Here is a 12,483-nt window from a genome sequence, read left to right on the forward strand (position 1 = left end):
GTTTCACTTGAAAAATGTGGTGTGGCACACATTGGTATCCATAAATTGGGTAATAACATGCATGCAAGATATTCTGAAAAAAACAAGATTCACCTCTTTTTGTAAATAAAGATTCATTGGAAATCAACCACATCTATTTACTTAAATCCCTTTAACTCAGGAACCTCATAGTACAAATGTTCTCAGATGTTGTCACAGGCTTGTTCTAGCTTTACTTGCAGCTTTGTATAGAGAATTATAATTCATTTTTTAAAAGATTTTATTTATTTGAGAGTTAGAGTTACAGACAGTGAGAAGGAGAAACAGAGAGGAAAGTTCTTCCATCCACTGGTTCACCCCCTAGATGGCCACTGCAGCTGGAGCTGTGCCGATCTGAAGCCAGGAGCCAGGAGCTTCCTCTGGTCTGCCAATGGGTGCAGGGACCCAAGGACTTGGGCCATCTTCTACTGTTTTCCCAGGCCACAGCAGAGAGCTGGATAGGAAGTGGAGCAGCCGAGACCTGAATCGGCACCCATATGGGATGCTGGCGCTTCAGGCCAGGGCATTAACCCACTGCACCACAGCGCTGGCCCAAGAATTATAATTCTTAAAAACATAGAGCTGCTGAAAACCCAATGAGAGCATTTCAGGCATGGAAAGCAAAGACACTGTGGCAAAAAAAAAAAAAATCTACATGAAGAATCTCTGTGAGTGAGATCCCAGTAGAAAGAAGGGGCCATCAAAGAAGGATGTACTTTTCTCTTAAGGGTGGAGAGAACTTCCACTTTGCTTATGGCCTTGTCTAAATACTGATGGAGTTTGTGGACTCAAAATGCTTCCATAGCCTTGGCAGCGCATGACAAGAGCCTCAGGTGATCACTGACATCATAAATAAGAGTGTCAATTGTTCAATCAACAACAGGAGTCACTGTGCACTTGCTCCACATGTAGAACCTCTGTCCTTAATGAATTGTACTATGAGAATTAATAGTAAAACTTGTCTTCAAACATTACTTTGTACTTTGTGTGTCTGTGTGGGTGCAAACTGTTGAAATCTTTACTTAGTATGAAGTTGATCTTCTGTATATAAAGATAATTAAAATTAATCTTAATGATGAATGGGATGGGAGAGGCAGTAGGAGGTGGGATGACCTAGGGTTGGGAGGGTGGGTATGGGGGGAAGAATTGCTATATTCCAAAAGTTGTACCTATGAAATTTATATTTCTTAAATAAAAGCTTTCTTAAAAAATAAAGATATAGTGTGTGTTCCCTAAGAAGCTAAAAGGGCCTGATATCTTTCAGACTAACCTTAGCATTTAAAGCTTTGACTTTGAAATTGAATGATGACTACATGTGCTTGAAGATCCTCCCTCTTAGTTCCTTTTCAGTACATGTGGCTCAGGTAATCCTTGAGTGGGAAAAGAGAGTTTTAAATTCTAACTTTTTCAAGTTGGATTGTGGAATTGAGGGTTGCCACTGATCTGAAAATAACTGCAGTGCAGCTGTCATCCTACCACTGATTGTTCGGTACCAGTCAAATCCTGCACTTGGAGACTACATGTATCCAACGTTCTCCCTTTGTGTATCTATTCCTTTGGGTATGTGCAGCCATATCTGTCCATCTTTTTTTAAAGATTGGTTTACTTAATTGAAAGGCAGAGTTACAAAGAGGGAGGGGGAAGAAAAAGAGACAGAGATCTTAAATTAAAAAAAAAAATACAGTCCCAATGAAATAGATCCACTATGGCCTTTTTTATGAAATGCATTTCTCATTCTCATAAGCTCCATATTTCTCAAGATTTTTACAACTGTTAACCTGTTTATATTTTCATAGTATAAAAATCATTGGTGTTCATTATTTTCTTTGCTTGAGTTCAGATCCAAATACTTGAAGAAAGAAACTATTATGGCAAATTAGGTACAGTTTTTATGCTTGAGAGATTTCAGTATGCTGTGTATATTCAAACTGTTACAGCTTCATGCCTCCTGCTTCTGAAGCAGTGTATGGTGACTGTTTGAGAGAGACTGGAATGCATTTGCATGTGTATTTTAATATAAATATGTAACTTCCTTTACACTCTATGTTGCTAAGTCATGATTCCCATGTGTTGTTATTAATAATGGGCCTTGTAATCTTTGAACCATTTGCAAATAATAAATATGTACTGCTGCATATTAGTAATATTTACTTTTCTTATATTTACTTCTCTTTTGTAAAGACTATTTTACATTCTTATGTAATATTTGATGCATACAAAAGAATACAATTGATATGCTGAGATATAAAACACAATAAACTAGCACTCCAAATCACTTAAGATTGGCACTGTATTTGTTTTTGGCAAGTGCTTGTTCTTTTATTATATATATAATAAAATAAATATTACAAAATATATTAATATAATAATATGGTGAATATAATATAATTCTATAAATATAATAAAATATATTATATATATAAAACCTTGTACATTTGGGAAAAAATTCCTTAAATGACATCTGATTTCCTGTTCATTCTACTTTACTGAGCTGGCATTGAAAGGGATCTCAGCATTTATTCAATCCTCCCATTACTGGCACTTGTGAAGAGCATTGTGGTTATAAAATGAAAGCAGCATTCCCACCTGAAAACATAAAATGTTGCAAAAAAGGAATCTTTTCTGTAATGGAAACAAATCTGGGAGACTTCTGCTGGAAAGGAATGAAAAGCACAAGCGAGCTCCACCTCTTACTGAACTGGGCAGGTTTTGCTATTGAGTTCCTCAGTTTTCATGAGCTTACAGTGTCAGCAGCAAATGATAACATCAGTCACAACACACATTTTATATTATATGAATTCATGGTTGAAAGAACTCTCTACAAAACTTTTGTCAAAATATTGTGGTTTCTACCAAAATTAAGCATCTAAAAATGAAACCATCTAAACCTTGAATTATGTATTTAAAATAAATACTCAGGTGAATTTTTACAAACAGCATTTCAGTTACTCTGGGTAAATACAGTAAATCTCTATAATTCCATAGCATCTGGTTTCAGAGTCAACACAAAGTCAGAAAATTAAGCTGCCATGTACACAATATTGAATCCATTCAAGAAACCAGGGCTGCTTGCTATGAGGCAAGTGGTGGGAGCAAGCCAGGAGTGGGGGCAGGGACACATCAGCACCCTGTCCTGCAGCACAGACTTTGGCACCTGGGGAAATCTGGCAGAGCCTGGCAAGATGAGGCACCCTCAGCCTCCAGGACCTGCTTGGAAGCTGAGATACCTCGGCCAGCCCCAGAGTTCTCGGGTCTAATCTCAGAGCTGGACCCCATTGCTGATCTTGATGCCTTCAGTTCCAGCATCTAAGGCAGCCCACAAGGTGGCCAATGGTCCAGGTGACTTCCTGTGCCCCCATGCCAACCCACTTCCCAAAGCCAATGCACCACAAGAAGATAAAAAGATAAAAGTTATTTTAAAATGGGCAGTTTTGAGAACAGGTGCAAAGTCACAGCACCATTAAATCACAAACAGATTTAGGTTTTCTCATTGTTTCTCAGTCCTACCTTTCCTCTCTGTTCCCATGACTGCATATTTTGCTGCTATTCTGATGGGGAAAAATGCAAAATGCCTGTTTTCTCTTTTGTGGTTTGAAGAGTTATTTAGGGCTGGTGCTGTGGCTCACTAGGCTAATCCTCTGCCTTGCAGCACAGGCACACCAGATTCTAGTCCTGGTCGGGGCACTGGATTCTGTCCTGGTTGGCCCTCTTCCAGGCCAGCTCTCTGCTGTGGCCCGGGAATGCAGTGGAGGATGGCCCAAGTCCTTGGGCCCTGCACCCCATGGGAGACCAGGAGAAGCACCTGGCTCCTGCCATCGGATCAGCGTGGTGCACTGGCCGCAGCGCACCAGCCACGGCGGCCATTAGAGGGTGAACCAATGGCAAAAGGAAGACCTTTCTCTCTCTCTCTCTCTCACTATCCATTCTGCCTGTCAAAAAAAAAAAAAAAAGAGTTATTTAGAGCTGGACTTGGGATCAAATTCAAGGTTTTCTTTTTCTGTGGAGTGTTTTAGCCATTACATCTAAATGCTTGACTGTGAGCATCACTTTTCCAGGCCTCCCTGAGAGGGTGCAGTTTATTTTCACAAGCACTACTCAGATATTATCTTTCATCATAGAGCACATCCACTGTTGGCATTCAGCTCATTTTTTTATCTGTAGACAATAAAATTCATTTGATCTGCCTTCTATTTTTCCACTTAATATGTTTCAAATGATACATTTTCAGCATTTTGTTTGCTTTCCTCCTGTACAAATTTTACACTAGGACTGGAGGGCCAATCCATGGCAGTTATTCATAAAGCCTCTATTAGACTTAATAACTGACTGATGTTTTCTGAATTTTTTTTGCCAAGTTGCAGTTTTTCCTCATCCTAAGCCACAAGCCTTCCCATATGTATCACCACAGTGACACCTAGAAGTTTAACAACAATTTGCTTGAAAATGGGGTGTTTTCAGAATTGGTGACTAAGGATGGCACCATTCAAACACAAAAGGGCTTGGGCTCTCTTTCTGTTTCTCTGACCATTTCAGTTACTCAAGTGTATATAAACCCTGACAGTTCATGTGAATGCAAATTCTGCCATTTAGGGTTAGAAGTAAGTGTAGGGCTAGATATAGGATGAGTGTTAGGGTTAGTATTGGGACTAGGATGAGAGCTAGGATTGGTGTTAAGGTTTAGAATGAGTGCTATTATTAAGGCTATTGTTAGGGTTGGGGTTAGGGTAAGATTTAGAGCTAGGTTTATGTTTAGTGTCGGTGTTAGTATTAGGCTTATGGCAAGAGTCGGGGCTCGTTTTAGGATTAGGGTTCTGTTAAGTTTAGGCTTAGGTCTAGGTTAGATTAAAAGCCATGGTTAGGGTTATGGTTAGGGCTACACATAGAGTTATGTTTAGCTTTACGGTTAGAATAAGGATTAGGTCTAGGACTAGTGTTATATTTAGGATTAGATTTGTGATTAGAGTTATAGATAGGGTTAAGACTATTGTTAGGCCTAGGGATAGAGCTAGGATTAGGGATAAGTTTAGGTGTAGGGCTAGGGATAGAGTTAGAACTGTGGTTTTATATACATTATATGTATATATATAATATATTTTTATATATGGTTATAAATATATATGGTTATATATCTATATATAATATATAGAGAGAGCTGTGGTTATATATAATATACAGTTATAGTTGAAGTTAGGGTCATCATCACTAGGATGAAGCTTAGTCTTTGGTTAGCATGATGGTTAGTTTAAGGCTGGTGTTAGATATAGCATTAAAATTAGCTTCAGGACTATGTTCAAGTTCACACTGAATGCTAGTTTGTTTTAGGGTTAGGCCTAAGCAGAAAGATAGGATTAGTGTTGGGGAGAGATTTAAAATTAGTTTAAGATTAGGGTTATATTTAGTTCTATGGTAAATTTTAGAGTTAGAGCCAGAGTTAGGAATATGGTTAGAGCTCGTGTGATAGTTAAAGTTAGGACTATGGATAGGTTTTAGGCCAGGGTTAGGGTTAGGGTTAGGGTTAAGGCAGGGTTAGGGTTAAGTTTTGGTATTAGTGTTAGGGTTAGAGTTGGGGCTCATATTAGGATTAAGGTTGATACTTGAGTTATTAAGGCTAAAGTTAGGGATGGAATTAGAGTTTAGATCAGGTTAAAGCACCATGTTGGGATACAATTAGGATTTTGACTAAGTATAGAGTTAAGGTAAGGTTATGGTTAAGATGAGGGCCAAATTTAGAGTTAATGCTTTGTCTAGGGATAGACCTAGTATTAGGCTTCAGAATTGGTTTAGATCTAGGATTAGGTTTAGGGTTAGGGCTAGGACTAAGGCTAGGGCTAGGGCCAGGGTAAGAATTAAGGCTTGGACTAATGTTATTAATTTGGTTTATTTTTATAAAATGAAAAGCAGTAAAGACATAGTAATATGAATAGCAATCATATTTTTAAAAATTCCTCCTAATAAATATCATGTTGATTCTAAAACTGAGGTGAAAGACTGGAATTTAGGTGGATCTACAGAACTGGACACAGAGACAGACCATATCATCCCAAACTGGCTACTGCCTAAAAATTGGTGTTCAATTCCAAGTTTTAAAGGACATTTTAAAACTAACCAATGGCAGAGACATCTAGGTTAACATATCCCAACTATTATTAAACTAAGGAGAGAATTACTTGGTTACTTCCCAAGAATCTTTAGTAAACTGATTTTAGTTGATCTTTCTTAATATTTGCTCTTCATTATGGTAGTTCAGTTATTTCCTTATGAACTAGAAAACATTTGTTGAACCAGATAAACTAGAAAAGATAATATAAGGGCAGTTCAAAAGGTTTGCAGAAAAAGGACTTAAAAGTTGTTTATTTTGTGAATTTTTTTATCTATGCAGTTTTCTCAAAATAAACATTTCCATGAGCTTTTTGAAGCATCCTCATACATCTTAAGATACTCTTCCAGAATGATACATCAACTCCACTGACTCATGTTACATATCCACATGAGTGGAGATGCAATCTGTAGGTTGTATCATCTTGATGTTTCTGTATGCCTTATACCACACAAAGAAGATCCCTGTCTGTCTCTGACAAGATAATATTAATCTTATTCTCCAAGTGGGCACCCAAACTATCACAAAGGTCAGAAAGAAAGCCTCATTCAGTGTTACTGTGTTCACAGAGGATGGCATTTATTCCTTAGGAAGTAGCATCCAGACCATCATAATGGGACATCCCACCCGTGAAGTACAGGTCTGCTTCCACATCCTGCAGGATGCTGCTCCCAGAACCAGCACACAGAGCCACAGCTTTGACTCACGATGCTAAGGTCCTTCCTACCCCAAGAGCTAATATGAGTTAGTTTGAGGTGTCTTTTGATTCACTCAATCATGGTTGCCAGGGCAACATATTCATCCAGGGTGCATGATCGACCTATTCCAGTATGTAGAGCAAAGGCTTCTGCAGTGACACAATTTCAGTTCTCTGGTAAAGTTATCTGTTTTGAGAGAGCTGAGCCACCACCTGTATCAAAGACTTCTCAGTACAATTCAGGCTGATCCTTGTTTTTCTCCTCATCAATCCTAGCAGAAAAAGAAGTGACAGGAGCACCTTCAACTTCTCTCACTGCAGACACAACTTTGTCCATATCTTGGGTATGCTTAATGTTGAATTGCACTCAGTGGTTCCCTCTATAGGATAGCCATGAGCTTTGGAAGGATATATATGCCTGGATGTGCAGGCTCCAAGCCCTTTGGAAAACCAGTTTTTCAATCCCTGGGGTGCAGCATCATAGGCTGTGTGAAGAGAGTAGATGCCAACTCTGTTCTCCAAAGCCCAGAACACTGGGCGCTCCTTTCAGGACATCCAGGTAATATGCTTTATGTGTAGGAAGATAGGTGGAAGGCAGGAAAAGATGAGATCTGCCTTCTTATGCAGAGCCTCCTCCATCACCTGCTCAGTCAAGTCATTGGTCAGGAAGAGTGTATTTATAGTTTGTGGTGGGCTTGGTTCCACCAGCAATCCAACATTGTCCCAACTCTCAGCAGAAGACAGGGATGCAAAGTCATTCAAGGAGGAAATGAGAGTCTTCAGACCCATGAAGGAACAGGAAGAATTGCAGTTCAGAGATTACATAAACCAGACTGTCATGGGGACCAGGCGTAAGCAAGATGACAACATACAGCAATTTTTGGACAAAACTCAATTTGAGTCCAGGTACATCTCCATAGCCTTTAATCTGTCTTTTTACATTGGCTTTTGTTTTCTAAACATCATTTTTCAAGTTGTTGTATATTTGGATTGCAGAACAATTTGTAAGATGAATTTTTAACGTGCATTGCTAAAAATGTTCTGAGTGAAGCTAATTGTCAACTTTATTAAGAAGGATTGCTTTCTGTCCACCTAGTGTAAAAATAAAATCAAGTAATGAAAAAAATGAGTTTACAAATTTAAAGGCAAAGAAACAGAAAGATCTGAAATTAGACCTGATAGAAAATGAGGAGTCCAACAAAAATCCCATTATGTTGATTTAAGACATGGCTGGCCTGTACTAATACCATATACAAATAAAAAAGAAGAATGAATGCTGCAGGATTCATTTGAGATTCATCAAATGTGAGGTATTATTTGAACAGCTACAAAGAAGCATTCAAGATGGAGAAGGAACTATAGTCTAAAGGTCATGGAAGATGTTCATACTGGAAAGAGAAGTGTCTGATTACAGATGGCAAAATCAGTCAGAATCAGAGATTGGGATGAATGGGAGATTAGAGGGAATACCTAGATGGGTAATGTTAAGGAGAATGCAGATGGCTTCAGAAGGAAAATACAAGAAACCAACAGTAGAGTTATGATAGAAACAGAGAGGAATTACCAGGGGAAAATCATATATAGTACTCTCAAATATGACAAAGAAAAACATTTAAATGGGCATTATGCTTTTATTGTAGTTGTTATGATGCCTTTTTTTTTTTTTTTGACAGGCAGAGTTAGACAGTGAGAGAGAGAGAGACAGAGAGAAAGGTCTTCCTCCCATTGGTTCACCCCCAAATGGCCACTACGGCTGTCGCACTGTGCCAATCTGAAGCCAGGAGCTAGGTGCTTCCTCCTGGTCTCCCATGTGGGTACAGGGGCCCAAGCACTTGAGCCATCATCCACTGCCTTCCCAGGCCACAGCAGAGAGTTGGACTGGAAGAGGAGCAACTGGGACAGAACTGGCACCCCAACCAGGACTAGAACCTAGAGTATTGGTGCCGCAGGCTGAGGATTAGCCTAGTGAGCCACAGCACCAGCCTATGATGCCTATTAAGATACCCTAGTTCTACTTTTGAGTGCCTGGATGTGACTTCCAGAATCAATTAACTAAGCTTCTATCACACCTCTGAGAGACTGGGACTACATTTCTGGCTCTTGTATTCAGTCTTGGCCCAGGTCTGGCTGCTGTGGGTGTTGAGGAATGAATTAATGCAAAAAAGTGTTCTCTCTACCTATATGTCTCATTCTTCCTAGCTCCCTTTCTCTTGAAGATAAAAATATTTTTTAGACATGACAAAAGGTTCAATCAATGCAATGATTAGAGAATAGCCTTTGGCTCTGACTATAATTTATGTTACTGGTAAGGGTTTCAGGGCTTCAATTAAGCCTAATTTGAGTAGGTTAAAATTCAAATGTATAATAGAATGATTTGCCTGAAAATATAACATTTAAAAGTGTCTGTGCAACCTACATTAATAGACTGAGAGAAATGAATGGAGAATTATTTAAGGCCACACAATAGATTCTGTCCTCCACACATTCCTGGTCTTATCTATATATAAGTACAGACTCCAAAAAGCTCTCAAAGATCATACTGTTTTAGCAATTCCAAAATAACCTAAATAACCTGTTTATGCTTTTTTTTTAATTTGACAAGTAGAGTTAGACAGTGAGAGAGAGGTCTTCCTTCTGTTTGTTGGTTAAGCCCCCAAACGGCAGCTACGGACAGCACTGTGCTGATCTGAAACCAGGAGCCAGCTGATTCCTCCTGGTCTCCCATGCAGGTGCAGGGGCCCAAGCACTTGGGCCACCCTCCACTGCCTTCCTGGGCCACAGCAGAAAGCTGGACTGGAAGAGAAGAAACCAGGACTAGAACCCATATGGGTTCTAGTGCCCATATGAGATACTGGCACCACAGGTGGAGGATTAATCAACTAAGCCATGGCACTGACCCCTGTTTATGTTTTAACACTAGGTAATTCTTGGCTCTGCAGCATATTGAGTGTTTATTTCCAGCCTTGAACTAAAACACTATGCACAACATCATCTTTATGACTCATAAAGGTTCTGTTTCAGAATACATCTCATAGGTATTTAGCAAATTTCCTCTTAATTTTTAATTTGAAATGTAACAAATATGTCTTTTTGCTATAGCATCAGAAAGACAAGAGACTGTCTAAAGCCATACAACCCTGAACCTCCCACCCCCAATCTCATCTGATCTTGGAAACTAAGATGGGTCAGGCCTGGTTAGTGCATGGATGGGAGAAAGACAAGATACTAATTTGCTCTCAGCTTACATGGCTCTATTGTCTTATAACCATGCCAACTTTATCTTGTTCATGTGCATTCTCTAATGATGAATGTTGTGTTTGCCTTTCCATTTTAATTAACAAATTTTCATAAAGGTCCTAAAGCACAATGTAAAATGAGCTGAGGAATGATGAAGTAAGCAAGTTACTGAGATATATTAATTTCTCTGGTCTTAGAAACATGTAGACATGTAGAAGTCAATAGATCTATACCTGGAAGAGAAAATGAAAGAAGGTGGTAGTGAGAGAACTGGTCAGGATTGTACCTACATTCTACTGTGCAAAACAAGATTATGATAGAAATGTATACAGAATAACAGATATATAAGCTGGAAGAACAAAAACAATAAACCTTCCTCTGCAAGAATAGTGTTTTACCCATGATTACAGGCTGGAAAGACATTCTTGAAAGAGCACTCACAATTTATTAATTGGTAAAGATTAAACACAACTTAGTTTCATGAAGACATTCATTTGCTACTGATTTTTTAAAAAATTTAAGTTAGTAAAGATAATATAATTTTAAGAATTATTACCCAAATTAATTACAGAATTCCAAAGAAAGATCACGTGTCACTAACAACTGAACAATGGAAAAATAAATCAATGATATTAACTATGTTCCTCTTAATACAGGTATCCCCTTGGGATGCCATGTTAGCATGTTTCAATAGAGTATCTCCAGATTTTATATACCTAAAATTGCATAAAAAGCATGCATGTTGGAGGATTCCAAGATGGTGGAATAGGGAAGCGCATATACTAGTGGTAACTAGTTTCAAAAAATGTTGGAAGTACATTATTGGGGAAGAGTTAGAGAAAACTGTGGTGGAAATTCTACAGGAGAGAACGCCATGGATCTGTGTGGAAGATGCAGACATGCAGCATGAACACAGACACAACATGATGCCAGCAGCCAAAGGAGAAAGCACCAGCTTTGGAGAGTGAGGTGAGAGATCAGACTGCAGCAACCCATACCACTGGTGATACAGACAGAGGGAGACTTTGACGTGAGCCTGGCCTGGAGCTCTGAGGGGGAAAGTGTACCCACTGACCCAGTAAAAAAACAAGGGGGGGGGCATGTTTCTCTCACTACATTCACTAAGCAATGGTGCCCAATATCAGTTGAGAGAAGGTGGACACCATTTTGGACAGAAACAGAAGATGCAGAAGTTCTTGTGCACTTGCCCAGCACCTGGCTGAGACAAGATGCCATCTACTACCAGTACCAGTGGCAGCAGCTTCAATGTATGCAACTTGCAACTGGTGGGGAGAAGGAAGCATTTGGTTGGTGGCTATTGTGCATGTGTGAGATCCAGAGATTCTAACAGAAGGAAAACTCCATGTTTCCCACTGACTTTGAGTCTGGCTGGCAAATTCACTAGAGTCTGTGCACCCACATATTACTGAGGTCCCCCCAATCTCTCAACATGTCACAGGCTCCAGTGCTCAAACTGTCAAAGCTCTGGGAATGTTTGCCTCTTTTTGAATGAGACAGTCTAGCAAGGTGGAGCAAATCCTCTGCAACCCTTGACAGTGGGAGCCCTGTGTGCTGAGACTGTGGAAACTCTGTGACTGCATAAGAAGGCACAGGATATAGCTGGTTCTCTGGGCAACCAATGTGAGCTGCTCTACAGGCACTTATCAAAAGAGAAAATTTTAAAAACCACAGGCAAGTGAAAAATGCTCACTATCACTAGTCACCAGAGAAATGCAAATCACAATCACAATGAGGTTTGACCTCACCCCTGTCAGAGTGGCTCTCAAACAGAAATCAACAATCAACAAATGCTGGCCAGAATGTGGGGAAAAGGCATCTTAATCCACTATTGGTGGGAAAATAAACTAGCACAGCTATTGTGGAAGATGTATGGAGACACCTCAGAAACTTGAACGTAGATATACCATATGACTCAGCAATCTTAATCCTGGGAATTAATCTAAGTGAAATGAAATAGGCACATGAGGGGCCAGCACTGTGGTGTAGTAGGTTAATGCCCTGGCCTGAAACGCTGGCATCCCATATGAGCACCAGTTCTAGTCTTGCCTGCTCCTCTTCTGATCCAGCTCTCTGCTGTAGCCTGGGATAGCAGTGGAAGATAGCCCAAGTTCTTGGGCCCCTGCACCACATGGGAGACCTGAAGGAAGCTCCTGGCTTCTGGCTTCAGATCAGTACCGCTCTGGCCATTGCAGTCATCTGGGGAATGAACCAGTGGGTAGAAGACCTCTCTCTCTGTCTCTACCTCTGTCTGTAACTCTGTATTTCAAATAAATTAAATCTTAAAAAAAGAAATAGGCATATGAAAGAGCTATCTGTATCCTCATGTTCATTGCAGCTCAATTAACAATAGCTAAGATATGGATTCAACCTAGATGTCCATCAACTGATGACTGGATAAAAAAATGTGATACAT

General features: G+C 39.6%; 1 pseudogene; it reads right to left on the reverse strand.

The window, feature by feature from the left end:
* Positions 1–6,557: 6,557 nt before the first annotated feature.
* LOC138848412 (NIF3-like protein 1 pseudogene) lies at positions 6,558–7,764 on the reverse strand (annotated as a pseudogene).
* Between the last annotated feature and the right edge of the window lie 4,719 nt (positions 7,765–12,483).

Source organism: Oryctolagus cuniculus, unplaced genomic scaffold (genome assembly GCF_964237555.1).
Source record: "Oryctolagus cuniculus unplaced genomic scaffold, mOryCun1.1 SCAFFOLD_77, whole genome shotgun sequence".
Classification (NCBI taxonomy): domain Eukaryota; kingdom Metazoa; phylum Chordata; class Mammalia; order Lagomorpha; family Leporidae; genus Oryctolagus; species Oryctolagus cuniculus.